The sequence below is a fragment of the Trichosurus vulpecula genome, chromosome 6 (assembly GCF_011100635.1).
Source record: "Trichosurus vulpecula isolate mTriVul1 chromosome 6, mTriVul1.pri, whole genome shotgun sequence".
Lineage (NCBI taxonomy): Eukaryota > Metazoa > Chordata > Mammalia > Diprotodontia > Phalangeridae > Trichosurus > Trichosurus vulpecula.
Window position 1 is genome coordinate 106,754,012 of NC_050578.1, and position 14,257 is coordinate 106,768,268.

The following is a 14,257-nucleotide window of genomic DNA, read 5'->3' on the forward strand; positions in this document are numbered from 1 at the left end:
TCTCATTTTTCAAACAGTTCCATTTTTCCCTTGCTGAATGTATTTGCCTCAGGAGCTAGAGCCAGGATGATCCTCTCAGTCATCCTTGATTGCCCTAGGGCAAAGATGGAATAACCCAACAACAAATTTGATTCAACAAACATTTATTAAGCATTTATGTTCCAGGCACTGTGATAGTTCCTGAGATTACAAAGATAACAATAACACACGCCCTGCTCTCAAGGAAGGAAAAAGATGTGCACAAAATACTACGGTAAAAGAAAGGGCATGATAACCTGCAAGGGACAGGATCAGGAATTATGTTTATTTCTGATTATGTGAAATGTAATTTTGGATCTCAATGGACTACTGGGAAGTTTGTCACATTCTCTACCAACATATTCTCTTGTCCTTGAATAATGGTATTATTAGGTTTTGTCACAGATATGTCCCATCCCAGAGGTACAATGACATTTTAATGGTGGTAGTGTAGAGGCAAGTGAAAAACCAACTTTTTTGGAAAACTGAAAATATTAATAAATACTATTTTCTCTGCCTTTTTAGATTTTGTGATTGTGTTTGATAGATTGGTGAAGGACAAAAAGGCTTTTCATAAGGCAATGGATTAGGACCTGGTGTCCTTTTTGGTTCTAGCATTCCCTGTCCTTTGAAGTGTTTGGGACTATCACCCACCTAAGTGAAGTACCCACTATTCCATTATTCAGAATTCTTATTCTTATTCATTATTCTTCTCTTATTCAGAAGAGACGTTTGATTTCTGAGAGGAGTCCCTCTGCATCTTAGTGGAAATGGTAATGTAGTTTGGGGCTGCTGGGAACCCTGAAATGTAAGGGTACCAGGATAAGTCTGCCTGGAAAGAATTCAAGCACTCAAGCCTTTTTTCAGTCAAGGTGGCGAGGTTTATTGTAATACCAACAGGAGCAGGAGAGATTGCTAGTGAATCTGAAACCTAATGGGGGTGAGACTGATGGTTGCATACAAAAAGCAACAATGAAAAGATCTGGATGGGATTAAGGAGTGGTAAATAGCCTGGAGTGGGCCAAGAGGACAGTGAAAGGAAGCTCATTCAGTGATCTAAGTGGGCTGGGGTGGGACAGATGCCTTGGGCTGGGAGCCAGTGATCTGGGCTACTGAAACGTATGGGAAAATTCAGGGGGTACTGGGTTGCTTTCAAAGACATGGTCTTTTCCTTTTAGGGGTCCAGTCCCATCACCCCCATCAGTGGTGCATGAAAGAATGGGATGGTGACTTTTGTTATTTTAACTATTTTGGAATATTAACCTCCAAATGTAGTTTTTTAAATATGTTATGATTTTTCTTCTTCGAGATTTCTATAAATGTTACCTCAAATCATCTTAGGAGAGAGTCATGTTCAAAGGCATGGTGGAGGGCTATGCCAGTTTGGACATTTATCTCTTTAGGCTAGAAGTGGTTGAATACAGAATAATGTTAAATAAATAAAACTATTCCTGGCAGACTTAAAGCTAAAACACAGAATACCTATTTTTTCTTCCTTAGTAGATAACTCTGGCCAAGATGATACATTTCCTGCCCTATGTTTAACTTCTCTCAAGGGAATCAACGATTAAACAAATATTAATGGTCATGCTGTGCCAGGCAGTGTGCTAAGCATTGTGGATACAAATATAAAAGTGAGGCAGGCTGCTCCTAACACATTATACAGGTTGTAGCCTCATAGACTTAGAGCAGGCATGGGCCTCAGAGGTTATGGATTCTAATGCCTTCCTAGAGGTTACTAAGGTTGGTAAAGGCAGTCCAAGGTCACAAAGGCAGGGAGTGACAGAGCTAGGATTCAAACCCAGTTTCTCTGATTTGAAATTTCATGCCCATTCCACAATTCCATGCAGCCTCTGACATCACCCAATAAGAGTATTCCATTTTATCTCATGTTTTTGGACTATTCTCTTTTAGCTAAAGATATGCCTTTCTATAGCTAAGGATATGCCTTTCTTGCCCTCATTACCTCTCCTTTAAATTAGTACAATAGCTTCTTAATTGGTGCCTCAAGTCTAATCTGACCATAGGACTCCCTACTCAGTCAACACCATTGGCTTCCTATATAGCCTCCAGGGTGAAATACAAATTCCTCTCTTTGTCTAGCTTTTAAAGCCCTTTTCAATCTCTCCCAGCCTATCTTTCTGACCTTGGTGGATATCACTCCTCTTCCCACACTCTGCAATCCAGCCAAAGTGACCTTTTCCTATTCCTCACTCATCATCTCATCTGGTTTTGCAGTGGCCGTCCCACTCACCTGAAATGTACTCCCTTAGAGACTCTCTCTTCAGTTGTGACTCCATGTGACTGTATTATTGTCTGATCCACGTATTTCCATCTTCAGCACAAGAATTATGTGAGACACTTGAAAATCTAGGTGAACTGTGTCCACAGCATTCCCGGCATCTGCTAGTAATCCTTTTAAAAAAAAAAAAAGAAATTAATTTAGCCTGCCTGACTTGTTTTTGATGCAGCCATGCTGCAGAATAAAGCTGGTCTCACTCCTGTACTCTCTGCTTCTTTTATCCAAAGAAGAGTCAAGCCTGCTGCTGGCCAGGGATGTTTCCCAATTCCTTTGGATTCTTCTATAATAAATTGTCCTTGATACATGAATTTCAGTGTCAAGTCTATTTCTAACACTCAGTATAACTTTTAAAAAATAAATCAAAAAGCAGCCCCCCAAAACCCCTCTTCATTGCCCTTGGCTCTTCCCAGGCTTAGCTTATGTGTGGAACGAGTGAAGACCTCTCATAAAAGGGAACAAATCAGATAAATAGAAATAAGTAGGACAGTGAGTCCCATTTCTCTACTTAGATATTTTTCTTTCTGTAAAGCCATTTCTCTACTTAGATGTTTTCCCCTCCATAAGCCAAGCTAGTGACCGTAAGGCCATTGAGGTTAAGAATAGGACACAGGATGCTCACATCTTGTGTATTTACCTAATGGTGAGAGGCCTGAAAGAAAGAAGGATTGAGGTGAATAAGTCAGCAACCATAAAATCCTCTGAAAACAAGGATAGGACACAGGATGCTCACCTTTTGTGTAATGACCCCAGGATAAGGGACCCTCAGCTTGGGAGAAGAATGGATGAAAAGCCGGAAAGCCAGGTGCAATGTAGACATGCAAGACCAGTTAGGTATGAATGATGGGAGACAAGGTGTAAGGGTGCTGGGGATATCTGTCATAGATATAAGGGTGATGGGAGGCATCTGTTGTAGAAGCCAGGGTGATGGGAAAGGCTAGTCTGCCACAGATGTGAAGATGAGGTAACCAACAACTGACTTCTGCCTGTCACAGATAACCAAACCATTTGTTCATTGTCATTGTCATTGAGATAGATTTATCACTTCGGATTGATTGGAGAATGGGATAAGAATGGTGGGAAGGTTATGTCTGTCACCTGCTTGTCAAAAATAACCATACTATTTGTTCCTTGCCATTGTCCCTGGGATAGATTTATCCCGTCCAGATTGTACCCTCAAAGCTTACCTCTGCAAGCTGAGAGTAAGGAGGTTGGGAGGGGGAATTGCAGTTAGGGACCTATATAAACACCCCAATTTTCTGTGTCCAGCGCGCTCTGACACTGAGAGGACTCCCGGTCCTTGTGGTGTCTGGAGTTGCCCTTTCCTGCAGGATCGTAATAAATTTTCCTTTCTACTTTCACCTTGAGATGCCTCTGTTTTAATTCTTGGATTCGTAAATCTGTACCACACACTTATTTTAAGCTTCATCATTTTTGACTATTTTTTATAAGGCTATGCCATACTTTTATATTCATTTTCTGCTACTTGGAATTGCTTTGATATTCTGTATTTCCTTTTAAAATTTTAGTTTGTTGACAAGATCCTGCATCTGATTTCCTCTGAAAACATTTCACTCAATGGTATCCTACTCATCTTTCTTCTGAATCCCTTGAAGTCTGCTTTTACAAAATCTAGAGTGCATGTTAAATTGTTCCCACATTTCTTATCCTCCTTTAGCTTAAACCTTAAGATGCAGTGGTCAATTTCACCAAGGTTCACATTTTTCCCACTCTAGCAACCAGTTCTTCCCTGTTAGTGAGAAATAGATCAAGAAAAATAAAAAATTATTATTAATTATTATTAAATTAAATTACATATTAAGTTAAAATTATTATTTAAAAATTTAAATTGGGGGGTGGAGCCAAGATGGCAGCTGGAAAGCAGGGACTTGCTTAAGTTCTCCCCCAAATCCCACCAAACACCTATAAAAATGGCTCTGAACAAATTCTAGAGCTGCAGAACCCACAAACCAGCAGAAGGAAGGAGGTCTTCAGTGCAGGACAGCCTGGATGGTCTCTGGGAAGGGTCTCTTGCACGGTGCTGGGAGCAGAGCGCAGCCCTGCATGGACCACACCAGGACAGAGCAGACTGGGAGTCGAGTGGAGCAGGCCTTAGGGCCATGAATCATTGAGCTGTAGCAGTTACCAGACTTCTCAACCCACAAACACCAAAGACCACAGGGCAGGTTAGTGGGTAAACTGCTAGATCAGGTTATAGAGTGGTCCAGCCACCAGCCTTGAGGGTGGTGGAGGTGGTGTGATGGTGGACCTTCAGTGTCAGCTGCTTCCGTAGTCCCTGGCTCACATGGTGGGAGGAATCAAGTGGCAGACCAGAGTGGGAGTGCAGGGCTTGCTTTGCCCTGCTTGGATCTGGGTCACAATCATGGTTGGTGGTTCTTGGGGGAGGAGTGCTGGTGTGGAAGAGCTTACAGTGACAGTGGAGTAGAAGTAGCTCTGAAAACAGCAGCACAGACCCTAAAGCTTGGGACAAAGCACTCCCTACTCTACAAGCAGTGACACACTGACAGAAAGCTCAAAGGTCAAGTAGTTGGCTGGGAAGAGGGCCAGGCAGCAAAAAAGGACACAGACTTGGACTCAGACTCTAAAATCTTTTTTGGTAACAAAGAAGATCAAAACATACAGCCAGAAGAAGTCAGCAAAGTCAAAGAGCCTACATCAAAAGCCTCCAAGAAAAATATGAATTAGTCTCAGGCCATGGAAGAGCTCAAAAAGGATTTGGAAAATCAAGTAAGAGAAGTAGAGGAAAAATTGGTAAGAGAAATGAGAGTGATGCAAGAAAATCATGAAAAACAAGTCAATGACTTGCTAAAGGAGACCCAAAAAAATACTGAAGAAAATAACACCTTAAAAATAGAAAAAGAGCTCCAAAAAGCCAATGAGGAGAAGAATGCCTTGAAAGGCAGAATTAGCCAAATGGAAATGGAGGTCCAAAAGACCACTGAAGAAAATACTGCCTTAAAAATTAGGATGGAACAAGTAGAAGCTAGTGACTATCAGAAATCCAGAAATTATAAAACAAAACCACAGGAATGAAAAAATGGAAGATGATGTGAAATATCTCATTGGAAAAACCACTCACCTGGAGAATAGATCCATGAGAGATAATTTAAAAATTATTGGACCACCTGAAAGCCATGATCAAAAAAAGAGCCTAGACATCATCTTTCAAGAAATTACAAGGAAAACTGTCCTGATATTCTAGAGCCAGAGGGCAAAATAGAAATTGAAAGAATCCACTGATTGCCTCTTGAAAAAGGATCCCCAAAAGAAAACTCCTAGGAATATTGTCACCAAATTCCAGAACTCCCAGATGAAGGAGAAAATACCGTAAGCAGCCAGAAAAGGTAAATAAGAAAGAGAAATCATAAGGGACTTACTAAAGTTGAACTGTTTTGTTTACATTCCTACATGGAAACATGATGTGTGTAATTCACAAGACCTTTGTTAGTATTAGGGTAGTTGAAGGGAATATATATATATATATAGGCAGAGGGCACAGCATGAATTGAATATGAAGGGATGATATATAAAAAAATAAAATTAAGGGATGACAGAGGAGTATATTGAGAGGGAGAAAGGGAGAGATACAATGGGGTAAGTTATTTCACATAAAAGTGGCAAGAGAAAGCAGTTCTGTTGGGAGGGAAGAGGGGGCAGGTAAGGGGGAATGGGTGAATGTTGCTGTCATCGGATTTGACCTGAGGAGGGAATAACATACACACTCAATTGGGTATCTTACCCCACAGGAAAGTAGGGGGAAGGGAATAAAAAAGGGGGGATGATAGAAGGGAGGGCAGATGGGGGGAGAAGGTAACCAAAAGCAAAAACTTTTGAAAAGGGATAGGGGCAAGGGAGAAAATTGAATAAGAGGGGACAGGACAGGATGGATGGAATATAGATAGTCTTTCACAACATGAGTATTGTGGAAGTGTTTTACATAATGATACATGTGTGGCCTATGTTGAATTGCCTGCCTTATTAGGGAGGGTGGGTGGGAAGGGAAGAGGGGAGAGAATTTGGAACTCAAAGCTTTAAAAGTAGATGCTCAAAAAAAAAAGTTGTTTTTGCATACAACTGAGAAATAAGATATATAGGGAATGGGGCATAGAAATCTATCCTGCCATACAAGAAAGTAATGGGAAAGGGAATGGCGGGGGGGGAGTAGTGGGGTGACAGAAGGGAGGGCTGACTGGGGAATGGGGCAATCAGAATATATACCATCTTAGAGTGGGGGTAGGGTAGAAATGGGGAGAAAATTTGTAACTCAAAATCTTGTGGAAATCAATGTTGAAAACTAAAATGTTAAATAATAAAATAAAGTGGAAAAAAAGATAAAAAGGAGATAACTGGATGCTGCAGAGGATGAGATTGTGCCAGACACAAAGCAGATTTGATGGGTGGAGAAGTGGACTTGAGGGGGTTGGTGATAGAAGACCAGTCATCTAAGTCATAAGAAACTGAAGCACTTTTTTCTCAATCTCCACTGTTGTTTTCATTGTCCCTGTGAGGAGACTAAAGGACCAACTGAAGCAACCTCAAAATCCCCCCTTCCTACCCAGAAATAAAATTTATTCTGACAGATAAAAAAAAAAGAAAAGAAATTTAAATTTATTTTTGTTTCCTCTACTTTTTGAAGGATGAAACTATCATAACCTCTGTGAGTAGAAAAGAAGCTGCCCACTGGCTACCAAATTGGAACTGATGGGGCACAGTTCCTGGGAGCCCCCCTGAACTCCTTGAATCTTCCCACTAGATGAGGCAATTTGCCTGAGGCCATAAGCCTTGCTTTATTGCTAGGCCCAAATCTCTAGGTTACTCTTAACCTAGCCTAGCCCTCCATTGTCCAGCTGCTTCCCACCCTTGATCCTATCAAAATGTCTATGCCCAAATCTGTTACCCTTAAATTAGCCTAGCCCTAAGAGGTCTGTTATCTCCAGGCAGCCTTCAGCTACTTCCCTCCCTTAATCTCATTCTCTTGATTCCTGGAGTCTGACCTCACCCCAGTTCCATCTAGATCCTCTTTAGACTCCTCTCAAGACCCTCCCTAAACCCCTCCTCCCATCACCCCAGGACCACCTTAGATTCCTCCCACAGCCTTTCTGTCTCATCTTGCCTCCATGAAAGGGCTCAGATTCAATCTAACTCAGTCACTTTTCACAAGCATCACAGATGGTGAGTTTTCTTAAGACTACCCAATATGGTGAATCTTTAATAAACTTTCTCTGGCTGAGAATGCTTGAGTCGAATTCATTCAAGCAGGATCCGGCGTGTCAGTATTTTGGGGTCCCGAGCACCCCTAAACCTCATCATATTGTTATACCATGCCACAGAGTATAAGTTTTACATGGAGAATTTATTAGCCGGCAACCATATGGGGTTCCACCCAATATGGTTCCCTGACCTTATCAGAACTGGTTAGTCCTTTCTCCCTTTCTCTTTTCCTCCCTTCCCTTCCTCCCTCCCTCCCTTCTTCCTTCCCTTCCCTTCCCTTCCCTTCCCTTCCCTTCCCTTCCCTTCCTTTCCCTTCCCTTCCCTTCCCTTCCCTTCCCTTCCCTTCCCTTCCCTTCCCTTCCCTTTCCTTTCCTTCCTTCCTCTCTCTCTTTTTACAGTATCACAACCACACCCTTACCTGAAGGTGCTCTGCCCAAAGGGAATGTAAATTTTAAACTCTGAAACTTCTTTTTCTTTCTTAAAGAGCAGCCTTAACCCTAATCACTGTGGCTGTCATTGATTGGCCAATAATAGGTCCCAGGCCAAGCCCTACTTGGCCATTGTTTGGGACACTGATTGGTTTAGAATGAATGTAAATAGCAATAGTTTCTATTTTGGCCAGAAACCCTGAGGGTCTTCCCCTCCCAGCTCAATTTTTTTTTTGGACTAGGTAAAGATTGCCTCTTTTCTTACCTAGCCTTAATTGCTGAATGGGTGTTGCCTCAGCCAAACTGAGACCTGGGAAAGACCTTATCTTAAAAGGGCCAACATTGGGGTCATCTCCGGTTGTCCTGATCTATATCTGGCCACTGGACCCAGATGGCTCTGGAGGAGAAAGTGAGGCTGGTGACTTTGCACAGCCCTCCCACACTTAAATCCAATTCACTTGCATGTCAGGTGTGGAAAATTTTATACCATTTTATATCATTTCTAATTTCAACCAGACCCAGAGACTGAATTAATGAGTAACTGGAAGAAGATCCAGGACCTGGGCTTCTTTGTTCTCTAAAGTTTGCTCAGGAAATACTCCTACCTCTGTCAACAAGACCAGATCAGACTGACCTAAGGACATTCTTTCCCTGTTAGCCATTAAGGGATGAGACCCTAATCCTGAGAAGACCACCTCACTTAATATTCTACGGGTATATACTTTAACTGACCTTTGTCAACACTCTTGTCTTTACAAACCTATTCCATTAAGGAAAATCCTCTTCTTGTATTGTTATACCAGAAGCGAGTGAGACACACGACAAGAGTTTAAGTTTTAAATGGAGAAGTTTATTGGCCGGCCACCGTTCGGGGAAATAGTCTCCCAAATCAAAACGGCCACGATGCCAGTGAAGAAGCAGTATTTATACAAAAATCTAAGTACAGATGTTAGTTATCTCTTGAAACTCACATGTTATTTTTAGCAGGCTCAATAAGCCTTTGTTAACTTTACAGAAAGAAAGGAACCCCCTAAATAGATTGTAAATACAATATATCAGATAGCTGACTTAAGCGTTGACTGAATTACAACCCAGTATCTCTTCGTCCAATCTGCCATACATCCCACGGGAGCATGAGATAAGAGCTAGGAGCAATCACATAAGAAAAGGAATATCCGGGGCTGAGGCTTTCATCCTTCAAGGCCATAGGCAGACCAGGACAAATAGTCCAGCTGGGTTTTGTTGAGACAAGAGATAAAGTTGTAATTCAGTCAACTTAGTTAGGTAAAGGAAGATCGTTAGGCTTTCCTGGTAACTAGCTTACATTCCATGGGAATATCTCAGGGGCCGTGGGAACTCGCCAAAGGCAGGAACTCAGCCTGTTTTTTTATAGCACTCTGGAGTTTGCGATTAGGGGCTGGGGGCAGGGTTTTTAGCAATAGCTGGCTACTCAGGTATCACATCTCCCACTTCTTTTATGGAGCATTTCAAATATTTGAAAAGGAATGACTTCATTCAGAGCACCTGAGGTTTGGGCCACTAAGACAGGGACAGAATTAACATGAGAACGAATAAGGTTGGGGATATGAGAAAGTAATCAGGAACCTATAGTTACAGACAGGATCAATAAAATGAAGGGGGGGGGCCAGCCAAAGTGCTAGCAGGGTGGTGAGCCAGGGGGGACATTGGTCCCCTGAAAATCACTCAATATCAGCTTAGGCTAGTGCCAGGTGAAAAACTTGCAGTAAAAATTCCCTAAACGCATCCTGTAAAGCAGGGGTTTGGGAAGTAACTGAAGGCATGCATAAAGTAACAATAAAGGGCAAGGCTCAGGTAGAAATTCAGAAGCTTCTTCAATTAGAGTGGCTGCAGCAGCCAGGGAGTCTAATTGTTTTTAAAACAGGCAACTGGCTTAGGCAACTAAGGACTGCGTTAGGACTCCCAAAGCCGGTGCTCTCCCTTCATCAACATGCCAAGTGAAAAGTTTGTAAAGACAAGAGTGTTGACAAGGGTCAGTTAAAGTATATACCTGTAAAATATTTAAGCAAGGTACTCCTCTCAGGATTAGGGTCTCATCCCTCAATGGCTAACAAGGGAAAAATATCCTTAAGTAAGTCTGATCTGGCCTTGTCAACAGAGGTAGGGGTATTTCCTGAGCAAAGTTTAGAGAACAAAGAAGCCCAGGTCCTGGATCTTCTTCCAGTTACTCATTAATTCAGGCTACAAAATGGTATAAAACATTCCACATGTCCCCCTTTTGGTCAAAGGCAAACTGAAGGTTTCGCCTGAAGACCAATTAAGGTATGGAAAAAAAACTCTACCTTAAAAGTTCTAAAAATCCTTATCTAGGTGGATTCAGGTTTTTTTTCTGTGTTTGGACATCCCCAGAGATGGACAGTAATTATAAACCACTTGTAAACAAGCAGGGGGAGCAAGTTGCAAGGGGGATCAGTAGGGAGCACAATGGGGAAACTAGGGAACTTAAATAAAATAAGCTAAAGACACCAAAGGTACAAGTAAACAGTCTTGGGGATGCAAGGGACTCAGAAAAAAGAGTTGTCCTTCGTACAGGTTCTGGTCCAGAGTCTCGGGAGGGGCTGCCTGCGTCTGTTGCTGTCCCCTTCAGGCTCCTTTGAAACAGGAGGGCAAGGTGTCCTATGGGCTCAGATGTCCACTTGGGATCAGGGGCAGGTGTGACAGAAGGATCAAGGAGTCCATCCACAAGTTGGCAGCTGTAGAAGTAGTCAGATCTGATAGGAGCTTCCAGAATACATATGATTTGATAATTGAGAGAAAAACAGCACAACATAGGTCCCAGCCACACAGGGCTAAGTTCAAATAAATACAATACCTAGATAGTAAAAGAGAATTCTGCTTCTCTGGTTCAGATCTAGAAATTCTCAAACAATTCTAACTTAATATAACTTAGTACAATCACTTAAATTTGGTTCCCCTTCCTTTAACTTCAGAGTATTTCAGTTCATATATCATCTACTGTTTCTGTCCTTACCTAAATTTTTTACCTGGTATAAGAATCCTTTAAAATATGAAAGTCCAACCATAAATTGAACTCATCTTCCTTTTAAAATCATCAGACAGATACCTTACAAAGGAGATATAATTTCACTTGTAACAATATCTTATACAATTTCCTTGTGCAAAAATCCACATTTAAGATCTTGTTACCAAAACATACTTATCAGCTCGAATTTCCAGAATTGATAAAGTATGGAGCCAGCCATACACATCTGTATATAATTCTTAGGGGAATTGCCTTTTTCAAAATTTGCTATCTCTTCCTTCCCCTAGACATTGATCACATTACATCTTTGCCTTATTTGCTTTGCCTAATCATTTTCCCCTTTTGGAGGATGTTATCCCTATATTATTTCAATATTCTTCTATTACCTAATAGATTTAGCATAGTGCTTACAAAACTTCTTGTTAATATAAATTTGCTATGAAAGAAATGAGGGACTATGTCATATATCTTAACAAAAGGAAAGAACTTCTTCAGCTCTGTTTGATTCCAGGCATGAGTCATATCTGATAGCCAATCTTATAGTCACCAGGTGCTGAAAGCTGGGCTTAGGAGTAATCAGGTGGAGACTTTCCTTTTCAGAAAGGAAATAGCAGAATTTGGGAAATAGAGTCAGGAAGATCCTACCTAGGCTGTGTCCAAGGTCGTCTTCAAGACTTTTTCCCAGGCACAGACCTTTCAAGTTCTCAGCTTGCAATGCCCGCCATACTACCACTGGCTTCACGTGACCTAAACCTGTAATCAGAGCTTAAAACAATATTAAATTGTAGTCCCATAAAATCTTAAATAGCAAATAAATATCCTTCACATGAGACTGCCCAAATTTCATTGAGCTAATAATTATCAAATCAAGCTACATAACATTTCCAGCTTCTAAATACTTCCTCACACTCTTTCCTAACTTGCTAAAACCATCTGAAACTATCATTCTCAGGACAGGGGAGGCTTAGCTAACTCCCATTTGTCCCCTAACTCTCTCATCTGCCTTTTGTATCCCCTCAAGCTTTTATTTACCTTTCCAACCTATTACTCAGTGTCCCTTTACGTTTCAACCATAACACAAAACAACTCATAAGTTAGTACTTTTTACTGACATAACTGTGTATACTGGAATCCCATTCCAGTTTGCTTAAACAAACAAAAGAGGTTAATGACTGACCTCTCAAGTTGATGGATTTGTCCCTGTTAATTCCTTCTGGAGGAAAAAAGGAACACTTCAGGAATTGAGTCTTATACACATTGTTAAGCTCTAACTCTCACTTAAAATCACAAAAACATTTTCCAAAATACTTCTAGAATTGTTTACCTAAACTGAAGATGTCTCTGATTTAGTCGCAGTAATTAATTACACTATTTGTGTCAATACCCAATTGCTCTTAAATCACTTCACAACATCCAAGAACTCTATCTCGCATAAATACAATACAACTTTAAAATCCCAGCCTTAGTCTATGGGATAATGATTCAACCCTACATCATAAAACTTCTCTTCCCTTTCTAATTATTCTCATTAACACTTTAGAAACCATATTATCTTTCATTTGACTATAGAAGAGTACCAATATAACCAGTCATTTGATTAAAACAACAAGATTTTACATATTTGCATTTATCCAATTTCCCATTTTTAAAACAACTTCTTTCACAACGATAACAGATTCTGGCAGATAACTTCCCTTTTGTCACTACCTGCTTATTTCTGATTAAAGAGATCTGCCACATCATCTCCCCCTGAGGGTGGGTTCTTTTCCATCAGATGGCAAGCTTCACTAATAAGAACTGTATCCTTAAGACCCACATCCTCCTCGAAACCTAATCTTATCCTAAAAACATCACCTTTGCTGACTTTAAAAAGCCAGGTTTGAGACCCCTACTGTTCTTTCTTTCAGTAAAAACTCAAATTCCAGTAATTGTTGCCCCTCCCCCTTTCTTCCCTTCTGACACGTGAGCAAAAGTAGAACTCTTTCTTCTTATTTAAACTAAAGGGGGATGAGTAAGGAATGTAGACTGCCTCCTTACTCAAAAATGTAGAATAAGACATTGAATGGGCCATGCTTTAACCACCCTTCCCAAGACTTCTACAGACAAGGTTCTCACCCAGAACTTGGAAAACTGCAGGTTTGAACTGCAACCAATTTGCTTACAAGTGGAAATTCAGCAGGCCTTCTGAAAATCATATGAAAAGATTTTACGGAGCATTTTAAAAGTATTTTCCCTTCTTAAAGCAAAATAACCTTTAAACATTTGGATTCATTCATATTCCCAAAGTGCCATCACCAATTAGTCCATAAACCTCCAGATTAACATACATAAACATGTATCTTTAGATGATACGGGCTTGAAAATCACACTCCTATATTTTCAAAGTATTATAACAACTAAATTCTTTGTTATTATAGAATTTCTAGATATCACAAAATCCTTTAGTCAAAAAGATGTTGCAATGGGGATAACACTTAGTTTCTATACCCAATTAAGTTAGCTTTTATTACAATAACAAAGTTCACCAGGACCTTTAAAAACTTTGTTCATAGGAATCTCTCTATCCTGAAAACTTTCACAAGATTGAATATCTAAACGTCCTCAGTTCAGTTAACAACCTCAATTTCTTAATTAAGTACAATTCTTAATCTAACAACATCCAGATTATGAGAGAAATTATTTTCTAACAGCATAGGTAATGCGATGTTAACCAATTTGTATATAATAACAAATTTAGAAATAAGTACACCACAAGCAATTATCATGTATTTAAAACTTGAAACAGATTCTAATTAATTACCAATCTAGTGATCATAACTGAGTTGGATAAGCAAATCAGATCTGGTTCGTAACCACTAGTGGTAACATTCTTAATTTCTAAGGCCCAATACTCTTAGCATAGTAAAAGAAAACATTACTGTTTATAAAACCATATTTTAACAGTTCACAAGAGAACCCGAAAGGCCTCTGCACAAATTCCTGACTTATAGCAAAAACAATTTCAATTGAACTTCCTTTTAAATAAAGACAAAACTTGGAAGTTCATAATTCTTTAAGTTACAGCAGTTGTCCAGCTTCTTAACCTAATGCAACTTTAAGCCCTAAACATTATTATGTGTGTAAAGTTTGAACTACTCATTTCTGTCTAGGTAAGTACATTTTAAACCAAATATGATAGTTTAAAACTACCAAATTCTCATCACATCCTCTAAGAGCACTCAATTTACATATATCTAACTCAGATTAAAATCGCATAAT